Genomic DNA, 13,896 nt, shown 5'->3' with positions numbered 1-13,896 from the left:
ACGTGGCCAATATTACCCTGATACCAAAACAGGACAAGGACAACACACAAAAAGAAAATTACAGGCCACTATCACAGATGAACACCAATGCAAAAATCCTCAACAAATACTAGCAAATTGAATACAACAATACGTTAAAAAGATCATACAATATGATTAAGTGGGATTTATCCCAGGGATGCAGGGATGCTTCAACATCTGCATATCAATCAATGTGACACACCACATTAACAAAATGAAGGATAAAAACTACATGATATCTTGATGCAGAGAAACCATTTGACAAGATACAGCATCCATTTATGATAAAAACTGAATAAAATGGGTAGAAGGAAAGTACCTCAACCTAATAAAGGCAATGTGTGATAAACCCACAGCTAATATCATACTCAATGGAGAAAAACTGAATGCTATCCCTTTAAGAACAGGAGCCAGACAAGGATGCCCACTTTTGTCACTCTTATTTATTGGTAGTCTTAGCCAGAGCAAGCAGGCAAGAAAAAGAAATAAAAATGATCCAAATTGGAAAGGAAGAAGTGAAACTATCACTTTTTTGGGGATGACATGATTTTATATATAGAAAACCCTAAAGAATCACCAAAAAACTTTTAGAAATAATAAATGAATATGGTAAAGTTGCAGCATTCAAAATCAACATACAAAAATCAGTTGCATTTCTATACACTAACAACGAAGTAGAAGAAAGAGAAATTAAGAATACCATCCCATTTACAATTGCAACAAAAAGAGTAAAATACCTAGAAATAAACTTAACCAAAGAAGTGAAAGACCTGTACACTGAAAACTATAAAACATTATTGAAAGAAATTGAAGAAGACACAAAGAAATGGAAAGATACTCTATGCTCTTGGATTGGAAGAATTATCATAGTTAAAATGTCCATACTTCCTAAAGTAATGTACAGATTCAATGCAATCCATATCAAATTTCCAACAATATTTTTCACAGAAATAAAACAAAGAATCCTAAAATTTATATGGAACAGCAAAAGACCCTGAATAGCCAAAGGAATCCTGAGAAAAATGAACAAAGCTGGAGATCTCACACTCCCTGATTTCAACATATACTACAAAGCTATAGTAACCAAAACAGCATGGTACTGGCACAAAAACAGACACACAGATCAATGGAGCAGAAATGAGAGCTCAGAAATAAACCCACACATCTATGGACAGCTAATTTGTGACAAGGGAGCCACGAGCATACAATGGAGCTAAGAGAGTCTCACCAATAAATGGTTTTGGGAAAACTGGACAGCCACATGCAAAAGAATGAACGTAGAACATTATCTTACACCATAAACAAATATTAACTCCAAATGGATTAAAGACTTGAATGTAAGACCTGAAACCTTGAAATTTCTTAAGAAAATATAAGCAGTACGCTCTTTGACATCAGTCTTAGCAGCATATTTTCAAGTACCATGTCTGACCGGGCAAGAGAAACAATAGAAAAAATAAACAAATAGGTCTACATCAAACTAAAAACTTCTGCACAGGAAAGGAAACCATCAACAAAACCAAAAGACAACCTAACAATAGGGAGAAGATATTTGCAAACCATATATGTCATAAGGGTTTAATATCCAAAATATATAAAGAACTCATACATCTCAACAACAAAAAACACCAACCATCCAATTAAAAAAATGGGCGAAAGATCTGAACAGACATTTCTCCAAAGAAGATATACAGATGGCCAACAGGCACATGAAAAGATATTCAGCATCATTAATTCTCAGGCAAATGCAAATCAGAACTACAGTGAGATATCACCTCACTCCTGTCAGGATGGCTATAATTAACAAGAGAGGAAACAACAAGTGTTGGAGAGGCTGTGAAGAGAAGGGAACTCTCATACACTGCTGGTGGGAGTGCAAACTAGTGGAGCCACTATGGAAAACGGTATGGAGATTCATCAAAAAATTAAGAATAGAACGACCATACAATCTACCCATTCCACTTCTGGGTATTTACCCAAAGAACATGAAAACATGAATGAGTAAGATACGTGCACCCCTATGTTCATTGCAGCCTTATTCACAATAGCTAAGACTTGGAAGCAACCTAGTTGCCTATCAAGGGACAAATGGGTAAAGAAGGCATGGTATATACACAATAGAATACTACTCAGCCATACAAAAACGATGAAATCTATCCATTTGTGACAACATGGATGGACCTTGAGGATATTATGCTAAGTGAAATGTCAGATGGATAATGTCAAATACCACATGATCTCACTCATAAGTAGAAGATAAAAACAACAACAAACAATCACATAGAGACTGAGATTGGATTGGTGTTTACCAGAGGGGAAGCGGGGAGGGAGGAGAGCAAGAGGAATGATTAGGCACGTGTGTGTGGCGATAGATTACAATTAGTGAACAGATTGTATAGATTGTAAGTAGAGGTGAACATCATGTAATCTACACAGAAATTGAAATATAATGATGTACACCTGAAATTTATATAATCTTATAAACCAATGTTACTGCAATAAAAACAATAAAATTAAATAAAATAAAGATTCAAAAAAATACATTTCCAGCCAAAACAAAACAAAACAAAAAAAACATTTGCTAGGTAATGCCCTAGGGTGAGCTATGGTTCAACAAAAGAAAACAAGGGAACTGAAATATAAAAGTTTATTACTCACAGGTCTTGGGGGAGATACACAGACAGCCTCGAGGGGCCACATGGTGAGGTCAAGGCATGGTGCAGGCAGAGAGAGCACAGCAGGGTCTGAGGCCCATGCCTTTATTAGGGTCCAAGGGTGGAGTGCTTTGGAGTTCCTGGGTGAAAGTTGGATTGGTCAATTCCAGCCCCAATAAGTGGGGTTTTCATAAGCTTTGCAGAAGTCTTATCTAAGGGCACACAAGGAGAGGTCCCTGGGAGGCGAGGGAGAGTGATTATCACAAAGGCGGTTGAGGGAGTCATATAAGAAACTTACATTTGCTTGTGACTCTGTGGACTGTTATCTCAGGCTCATGCTCACGGGAGAAGCTAGTGTCAGTTCAAGACACCAGCAGGCTGCTTGGCCACACAAAATGGATGCCAAGGCAGCAATATGGATTAGTTTAGCTAAACTCTCAACACTATTGCACCAATAGAACTCCTATTGCTTGAGTCTTTACAGTATAACGTGTAGAGAACAGCGTGGTGAACACATCTGTTCACTGAAGGGACACTGTGCTCAACTTCATATGCAAGTAGCACTCTAAGAACCATCTACTATGCATCTGTCATTAAATACTGTCCTACATACAAAACTGTGTTGTGAATATGAACATTCACTGAAATGACGCTGTTCTCAATTTCCCATGCAAGAAGCACTCAGAGACATTTTGCATACAAGTGTCTCAATTTCTTCGTTTTTCATGCAGAAAACTGTGGTGGATACATTGTTCACTGAAATGACACTCTAAGAAACATGTTTTATACTTGTTTCTTTAACAATTTCTCACATGCAAAATAGTGTGTAGTGCAGATTCATTCACTGAAATAGCAATGTTTTCAACTTTGCACTCTTAAAATCATCATGTATATATGTGTGTTTCAACATTGTTTTACATAACACTGTTCTCAATATTTTGTCCATGAAGTACACTTAGAAACCTTAGTTATAAATACGTCCTTTAAAACTGTCCTACATGCCAAATTGTGAAGATTATAATCATATCTTGAAATGACACTGGTTTCAATTTAGCATGCTAAGTGGTTCTCTATGAAACATCTTTTATGCAAGTGTGTTTAAACATTATTTTGCATGTAGTACTCTGTGGTGGACACATTTATTCACAAAAAAGACAGTGTTTGTGTGCAAGTTACCTTCTTAGAAATATCTTTTAAATGTATATTTAAACGGTGTTATACACAGAGAACAGTCTATTGAATATATTCATTCACTGAAGCACAGTGTTCTGTGATTGATGTGCAGGTAGTATTATTAAAATTGTCTATTATGCAGTGACTGTAATTAGTAAATTACATTTAGAACATGTAGTGAACACATTCATTTACTGATTTAATGCTGTTTTCAACTTTTCATGCAAGAAGCACTCTTAAAAACATCTTTTGACATGTGTCTTTAAACTGTTTTACCTAGAGAACAGTATGGTGGACATTCATTGGAATGGCAGTGTCTCCAGCATCTTGTGAAAGTAGCACTCTGAGAAACATCTTTTACCCAGGCGTTTTGAGACAGTGTCTTACATGTAGAACACGGTATCCATTCAAGGTCCACAGAAGTCAGCAAGCCTGTTATCTTAAGCATGGCATGCATAAGTCCTCCTGGGTCCCTTGGTAGATGGAGCTAGTGGCAGGACCAAGGTGAAAAATAGCTGTAGCATAGTCCACAGAGGGTTGGGGCTGTTTCCAAGTCCATAGCTGGGATCACATTTAGTGAGCCTGCCACCTGGTTGCAGGCTTGCCTTCTCAAAATGGAACCCATCTTGCTCCACTTGGGTTTCACAACCTCCTACCTGAATCCAAAATCTCCCACAAAGGCACTTTTATTTGTGGATGGCTGCCAAATTATTGTTGCTGTGAGGGGATATGAGCAGGGATCCACCTTTTCCACAATCCTGCTGACAAAGAATAAAAATTAAAATATAAAAGTATTAAAATAAGTATAGTTATAATCATACACAATATAAAAATGTATAAAGTATTGCATCAATAGTATAAAATGTAAGTAGGGAGAAGTAAAAGCACAAAGTTTTTGTATGTAATTGAAGTTAAGTTGTTGTCAGCTAAATAAACTGTTATTACAATAAGAAGCCTTATGTAAATTTCATAGTAACCACAAAAAAATTATGGTAGATACACAAAATATAAAGAAAAAGGAATCAAAACATATTAATATAAAAAATATTATCACTTTATATCTGATAGGATGGTTATTATCAAAAAGACAAGATATAACAAGTGTTGGCAAAGGAACGGAGAAAATGGAACGCTTGTACACTATTGACGGGAATGTAAATTGGCAGAGCCGCTATGATAAACAGTATGGAGTTTCCTCAAAAAATTAAAAATAGAACTACCATATGATTCAGCAATCCCACTTCTTGGTACATATCCAAAGGAAATGAAATCAGTATCTCAAAGTGATATCTTCATCTCCATGTTTATTGCAGCATTATTCACAATAGCTGAGATATACAAACAATCTAAGTGTCTGTCATTGACTGAATGGATAAAGAAAATGTTTTGGGGGCCGGCCCCGTGGCTTAGCAGTTAAGTGAGCGTGCTCCGCTACTGGCGGCCCGGGGTCAGATGTCAGGCACGCACCGTGCACCACTTGTCCGGCCATGCTGAGGTGGCATCCCACATATAGCCACTAGCTGGATGTGCAAATATGACATACAACTATCTACTGGGGCTTTAGGGAGAAAAAAGGGAAAAAAAGGAGGAGGATCGGCAATAGATGTTAGCTCAGGGCTAGTCTTCCTCAGCAAAAAGAGGAGGATTGGCAATAGATGTCAGCTCAGGGCTGATCTTCCTCACCAAAAAAAAAAAAATACTGGAACAAAGATGTAGCCAACTTTCTTCAGTCTTTAAAAAAAAAAAAGAAAATGTTTTGTATATATTTAAAAATATATAAATAAAATGGGACATTATCTAGTCATAAAAAAGTAAATTCTGTGATTAGCAACAATATGGATAAACCTGGAGACATTATGCTTCGTGAAAAAAGCCTAACATAAAAAAACAAATACGGTATTATCACACACGTGGAATCTAACATAGTTGAACTCTTAGATTCAATGGAATCAGAGAGTAGAACAGTGGTTTCCAGGGACTATTGGGTGGGAAAAATAGGGAGATATTATTAGGCAATAGGTGCAAAATTTTAATCATAAGATGGAAAGTTTTGGGGATCTAATGTACCCATAGTTAATAATACTGTATTGTATACTTGAAATTTGCTAAGAGAGTAGATCTTAAGTGTTCTAACCACACACACACAAAAATAGTACCTAAGTGAGGTAATGATTGTGGTAACTAAATTTATTGTGATAATCATTTTACAATGTATACATATATTAAGACATCACATCACACAGCTTAAAAATGAAAAATAAATGATTATGAAGACACATATAGACACATAGGCTCATATCTACACACCTATTACTATTGCCAAAAACTAGAATACTGACAACAGATCTACAGTAACACTAGATGACTTCAACACCCCTCTTTCCATAATGGATAGAAAAACAAGTCAGATGATAAATAGGGAAAGAAAACTTTAATAACACTGTAGACCACTTGGACCTCACAGACGCACAGAGGACAATGCACCTGACAACAACACAATACACATTTTTCTCCAGTTCACATGAATTTTCTTCAGGATAGGCCTAATGTAATGTTAGAACACAAAACTTAATTTGCCTCACAATCAAATAAATGCCACTAAAAACTGTATCTCTCACAAACGTAAACACAGTGTAACATATATCACGAAGCATGACGTCCTACACACAGCATCACACCATTAAACCCGGTGTCTTATACACAAACCACTAACCCAGTGTCTTAGGCACACACACCCAAACACCATGTTACGTACCGATCAATAAACACAGTGCTGTGACACATGATCACACACCACTAAGCACACTGTCTCCACCACATCAGTAACTGCAGCATACACATCCACAAATCACTAACCACTGAGCCACACACACACTCATGTGCTACACACAGCCTCACACACGTATCACTACAAAGTGTCACATGAACGTAATGGAACACAATGTCTTAAACACATATTCACAACACTAAATAAGCTGTATCTTGCACACAGCACTAAACAGTGTGACTCACACCACTCTGCCACAAACACAGGAGTAAGCACAGTGTCTCATATACATTTCACTTATCAAGTGTGACACACACACACACCAATAACTACCGTGCATAAACACACTCGCTCCACTAACCAGACGTCTTACACATATCGCTAAATTCTGTGTTGTGTGAACATCACTAACACAGTGTGAGATGCTCGTCATGAGATACTGTCTTGTGTGTCTCCACCACTAAACACATTATATTGTACCGATCGTCAAAGAGAGGGCATCACATATCACACAGGGTCAAACAATTGCTGCACACACTCATCCACAGCATCAGTGTCTCATACCCCCATCACTAGTGTGCCTCACACACATCATTAACCACAGTTACACCCATACATCATTAACACAGTCATGTAACACACTCAGTCTACAATCCACCATACCTTTCACATGTTACTAAATGTGCCACAGACACAACATTCAAATCAGTGTCATATGCACATCACTAAAGAGAAGATCTCAGAAAAACATTCCCATAACTAACCACAGTGCCTCATACACATCATCAAACAGGGGTAACACATATCACTACAGAGTCGTACACACATTACTAATACACACACTTACAAGGCACTAAACATACCCACAGCCAAAAAGAGAGTCTTACACACACATTACTAAACACAATGTCACGCACACACACACCTTTAACACAGTGTGGCACATATATCACTAGCCTACTGTCTCACACACAGCACTAAACACAGTGTCTCACACACCCATCACTAATCACATTGTTGTCACACACACTCTCATACTACTAAACATGATGACTCAAACATATCACTAAACTGTATGTCACACACATTTAACTAAAGTGTATCACAAACACATCACTAAGTGCACTATCCCATGTGTATCAGTAAACACAGGGTCATTTACATATGAGTAAATACAATGTCTCAAAAATATGTCGTGATAAGTGTGGTCACACATGCCACTAAATACAGTGCCTCATACACACACTGAAGACAGTGTCACGCAAGTCACCAAAATCATTGACATACATATTGCTAAAGTCAATTTCACTACATCACTAAAAACAGTGTTACACAAATAAGTAAACAGTATCTCATACAAAATCACCCTCGATATAGTCAGTCTCACACACATCACTAAACACAATGTACCTGACACATACACACCATTAAATATAGTTTGTCACACATGCATCACTAAACACACTGTCTCACATACATCAGTAAACAGTGTCCATCACACATGAGTGAATACATTTGACACATAAACATATCTTAACACACTGACACACATGCCAGAAAGCAGAGTGACCCATACACATTCCTGAACCAGTTACATACACAGAACGTTAGCACTACTAAACACTGTGGTTCCCACACATATCTATAAAGACAATGTCAAAAACACAACATTAAAGAGAACTCCATACGGATGTTACTAAACATAAGACAACATCACACACACACATACTTGCACCACTAAACACATTGTTTCACAAGCACATGTCTATAGAAAATGTCCCAGACACAAATCACTAACAATAGTGATGCACACACATCACTAAACATAAGTTTGCAGCCATATCACTAAACACAGTTTTGCACACACACCCCATAAAAAATTACTAATCACATCATCACACCAATAAACTGTGTTTTACACACACATAAACAAAAATAGTGTCACATTAATAAAAAAACATCACTCAACAGTGTTTCACACATCACTAAATTCAGGCTCACATGCGTCGCAACACAGTAAACACACAAAATTCAGTTTCTCATACACATGTTTACACCTTTAAACACAACGTGTCACGTACACAACACTGTGGACAATATCAAACACATCACTATATGCAATGTCTACCCAAAAATTCACACAACTTATAACCACTTTTCACAAACTTATCACAAAATTAGTCTATCATACATCACTAAACAGTACCTTACACTAACACGTTCATACTTCTAAATTTGTCTCACACACAACACTAAACAAAGTGTCACAAACACATCAATAAACACAGTGTCATGTGCACATCACATGTGCACAAACCCAGTGTCTCTCACACACATAAATAACACATTATTAAATATATATACAACTAAACACAATATCTTACACACACATCAATAAACCCTGTCACATACATGCACATCTCTAAATGTAATATCTCACAAACACTCACATCACTAAACAGTGATGCACACATCAGTAAAAATAGTGTCTCACAAATCATTAACACATAAACACATAAAACACTAAACACAATGTTTAAGAGTTTATGAGTGTCCACTGACAGACACTCTCAGCACCTAACTTGCATCTTAAAACACACACCAAAAAATACAGTGCCTCACACACTTATACCATTAGTCATAATGTCTCACAGACACATCAATAAACACAGTGTTATTTACACAAGAGTAAACACAATGACTTACACACAAACATCACCAAATCCATTGTGACACACACAAAGACAAACTCACACAAGTAAATAGAGGGTCACTCATATAACTAAACCTAGTGACATACACACAAACCTTAACACCAGCACAAACAGTGTCTCACAGATATATCATTAAAGATAGTATCACAAAATCATCACTAAAGACAATGTTACACATATCACTAAACACAATGTCTGATACACTCACACCACTAAACAACATGACTCACACATCACTAAATACAATGGTACACGCTCATCACTAAACACAGTATCTCAGACACACATGCACAGCACTAAACCCAGTGCAGTACCCATCAATAAACACATATCACACACCTTAATGAGAGTCACATGTCATCCAACACAGTGTTTCTCACATACACTTTCCTTCCACTAAACCTAATGTCTCACACATTCATCACTAAATGCAGCATTCAAGGAGAGGTTTCAGTGTGCACACATTGAGTGAGTTAGGAATGGGTATGAAGATGTGAATAACTGAGTGTGTAAGGAATAAAATTTGAATGATGTTGAGTTAGTGTTGTATGAAGGTAAATGCAATTGTAGAAATGATAGATCAATGGCACATGGTAAATGTGCATATGGTGGGACAAATGGTGTAAGAAAGTTGTGCAAAAAGATATAATATGAATAGAAAAGAGTTTCCATGAAGGAGAAAATTAGGATGGAAACAACTGTGTGTGTTAGAAATGGAGTTTAAATAGAACATTTCTGGTATGCATTAGGGTATATTTAAATGAACATAATGTGTATACAGGGAGTGGAAGACAGTAAACTAAAGACTGAGCACAGCATGCTTGAGCAAGGAGTTGAAGTTCAATTGCACAGTCAATGTGCACTGACTGTTGATTGGCATACAGTGGGTGTGTAAAGAGTAGAGGTTGGATGGTGCAAAATAATAATGCACAGTATTTGTTGAATCACACACAGTGCCTGTGTAAGGAGTCATATTTAAATGGCATAGAGTGGTTGTACAATGAGTAAATTTTAGATAATTTAGAATGAGTTAAGTTTTTGAAATTGGATCATAAATTGAACATAGAAGGATTGACGAGGATGGCACAGGCTCTTGCAAGAGAAAGTGAATGGTGCAAGAGGAATTTGCAATGTGTATTTGTTAGATATCACATAGTTGTTTTGCAAGAAGTGATAGTTGAATGGCACAAAGAGGATGTGCGAGGACTTAATTTGGATGCAATGAGAATGTGCAAAGACTGGGATTTAAATCTCACATTGAAGATGTGCAAGGAGTGGTAGATAAATGACACAGAGCATGTATGCAATGAGTGGCAGTTGTTGCTAACTAGTTGAGCAAAAAGTGGTTGTTGAATTGCAGCCAGGGTTCACACAAAGTGTGATAGATGAATGGCACAGAGTAGCTGTAAAAAAGTGTATGAGGAATAAAAGAAAATGGTTTTGCATGAAGTTCAACTTAAAATGCACAAGTGGGTGAACACAAACTGACAGGTTCATGGCCTAAAGTGGACATGCCGAAAGCTGTATGTTGAATGGTACAAATTGGGTGAGCAAGGCGTTGCAGTTTAATCACATGAAGTATTTGTTCAAAGAGTGATATTTAGATGACAAAAAGTAGTTTTGCAGGAAGTAGAGGATGTTTACTGCAGAATGGGTGAACAAAGAGAATAAGTTGAACTGCACATAGTGAGTTCAAGGTGCACGTTCACAGGGTGCATGTGCAAGTCGTGGTAGCTGGGTGATGCAAAATGCATGTGCAAGAAGTGGTGGTTGAATAACACACAGTGCATGAAAAAGGAGTGATATTTGAATAGGAAAGAGTTTTGTGTAAAAAAAGAAATTTGAATGACGAAGTTAGAGTTGTGGAACAGGGATTGGAATCACACAAATTCATGTGCTAAGAATTACAGTAGAATGGCAAGGGCGAGTGTAAAGACTAGTAAATAGTACAGGGAATGTGTGCAAGGAGTTGAGTTTGAATATTACAGATTGAGTATGTGAGGAATGAGTTAGGATAAAACCAAGTGAGAGTGCAAGAAGTGCAGTTTTATCACACATTATGGGTGGGCTATGAGGCATATATAAATGGTACAGAGTACGGGTAAAAGGCATGGTAATTGGATAGTGCAGAATCGTCAAGCAACAGTTGAAGTTCAATTATGCAAAGTAGGTGTGCAAGAGGTAGAATTTGATGGCTTAGTGTGGTTTTTCAATGGGCTTCTGTTGAATAAAATAGAGATGACAAAATGTATCAAAGTTGAACAGAGCACATTAAATATACAGGGAGTATAATTAGGGGACCACACAGTGGATGTTCAAGGAGCGGTTGGCATAGAATGGGTGTTCAAGGAGTGAAAGTTAGTGCAGAATGAGAGTGCATGGGTTGAAATTGAAATTCATACATGAAAAGACAAAGATTGTTAAGAGAATCACACAATCAGATGTATAAGGGATGAATTTATATGGTGAAGAAGAGATGTGCAAGGAGTAGTCACTGCATAATACATAATGACTATGCAATGAGTGTTAGTTGAATGACACAAAGTGGATGTGCAAGTGTGTGTTGAACTGTGCAGAATGGGTGCACCAAGGTCTGTGGTTGACTTACACACAGTGGGTGTATACTGAATGATTTAAGAATAATATAGAGCAAGTGAGTAATGATTAAAAGATGGATGGTGCTGAATGGGTGTATGAGGATGGGTTGTTGAGTGCACAAGTTGAGTGACTAGGAGGTTGTATTTGAGTTACATAAAGTGAGTGTGTGTAACAAATGAAATTTGACTGGCATAATATAGGTGTAGGAAGGGAAGTTGAATTGCATCAATTGGTGTTGAGGGAGTGATACTTCAATGACACAGAAAGGGTTTGTAAGTGGTGGGCAAACTGCACAGGAAAGGTTTGGAAAAGGTGAAATCTGAATATAAGAGAGTGGCTGTGCCAGGAATGATTTAGGATTTAAAAAGCGCTGTGTGTGTAGGAAGTGGGATTTGAATGCCACACTTTTGGTGTGCAATGAAGAATAATTTAATGGAACAGACCATGTGTATAGTGAATGAAAAATGGATAGTGAAGAATAGCTAAGCAAGAAGTTGAAGTCAGTTGTACAGAGAGTGTGTACACTGAGTGATCAATGAATGGCATACAGCAAGTGTACAATGAGTGAAAGTTGGATGGTGCAAAGTAGGTATGCAAATACTGTTTGGTAGATCACACACATGGCTGCTCAATGAGTCCTATTTGAACGACATACAGTAGTGTGAAAGGAATGGGATTTGGATGGTGCATAATGAGCGTGCAAATGCTTGGAATTTGCTTATACAGTTAGTCCATGAGTAATGACTGGATAATGTCATCAATTTGTGCAAAGAAGAAAATGTGAATTGCACAGAAGGGGTATTCATGGAGTGTTTGTTCAACGGCACACATTTGTTGCAGAAGGGTTAATATTGAATGGAGACAAATGTTTGTAAAGAGTTTCATTTGAATCTCACACTTTGGGAGTGCAAGAAGTGGTAGCTTAATAGCACAGATTGTGTGTAAAATTAGTGGCAAATGGATGTTGAAAAATAGGTTCACATGGAGTGGGTGTTGAATTTCAATGTCTTTTCAAAGTGTGATAATTGAGTAGCATAAAGTGGGTTTGTAGGGAATGTAGGAGGAATTGAGCAGAATGGTTAATCCTGAATTTGAAGTTGATTAGTACACAGTGGGTGTGCAAGGACTGAAAACTTAAAGGTCTAGTGTTGGTGTGCAATGAGTGTATGTTGCATAGTGCAGAATAAACAAACAAGGTGTTGATGTTGAATCAAATACAGTGGGTGTCCAAGAAGTGACAGCTGAATAGCACACAGTGGTTTTGCAGGAAGTGGAAGATGTTTGGAACACAATAGGTGAATAAGTAGATGAAGTTAAATGGCACTCATTGGTTCTTCACTGAGTGATTGCTGTAAGAGACAACAGTGTGTGATGAGTGAAAGTTGGATGGCCAGAATGCATTCACAAAGAGAAGCCATTGAATCACACTCATCAAGTAAAGGAGGAATTATATTTGAATAGGACAGAGTGAGTGTGCAAGAATGGAATTTGAATGGTATAAAATGGGAGTTGTAGGAGGGAGATTCAACTTGGAGATTGGAGATTCAAATCTGTGTGAATCTGAATCACACAGATTAGTGTACTAGGAGTGATAGTTGAAAAGTAAGGGTAGATATGCAAGAGGGTATGGAAAGCACAGAAATATGTGCAAAGAGTTGAATTTGAATACCAGATTGGATGTGAAATGAATTAGGATGGAACCAAATGAGAGTGCAAAGTATGGAGTTTGCATCACACACTCTGGGTAGGCAATGAGGGATATTTAAATGACACAGAGCATGTGCAAAATGCATGGCAATTGGATAATGCAGAATGATTGAATAAGAAGTTTAACTTTTTCATAGTGGGTGTGCAGAGCAATAGTTGTATGACACATAACTAATGTTCAAAAAGTGTATGTGGAATGGTGCAGAATGGGTGAACAATGATTTGAATATGCTCACATACGGTGAGTGTCTAAGAGGTGATA

The sequence above is a fragment of the Ceratotherium simum genome, chromosome 33, assembly GCF_057802395.1.
Source record: "Ceratotherium simum simum isolate JZ-2026a chromosome 33, ASM5780239v1, whole genome shotgun sequence".
Classification (NCBI taxonomy): Eukaryota; Metazoa; Chordata; class Mammalia; order Perissodactyla; family Rhinocerotidae; genus Ceratotherium; species Ceratotherium simum.
This window is presented reverse-complemented; position numbering follows the sequence as displayed.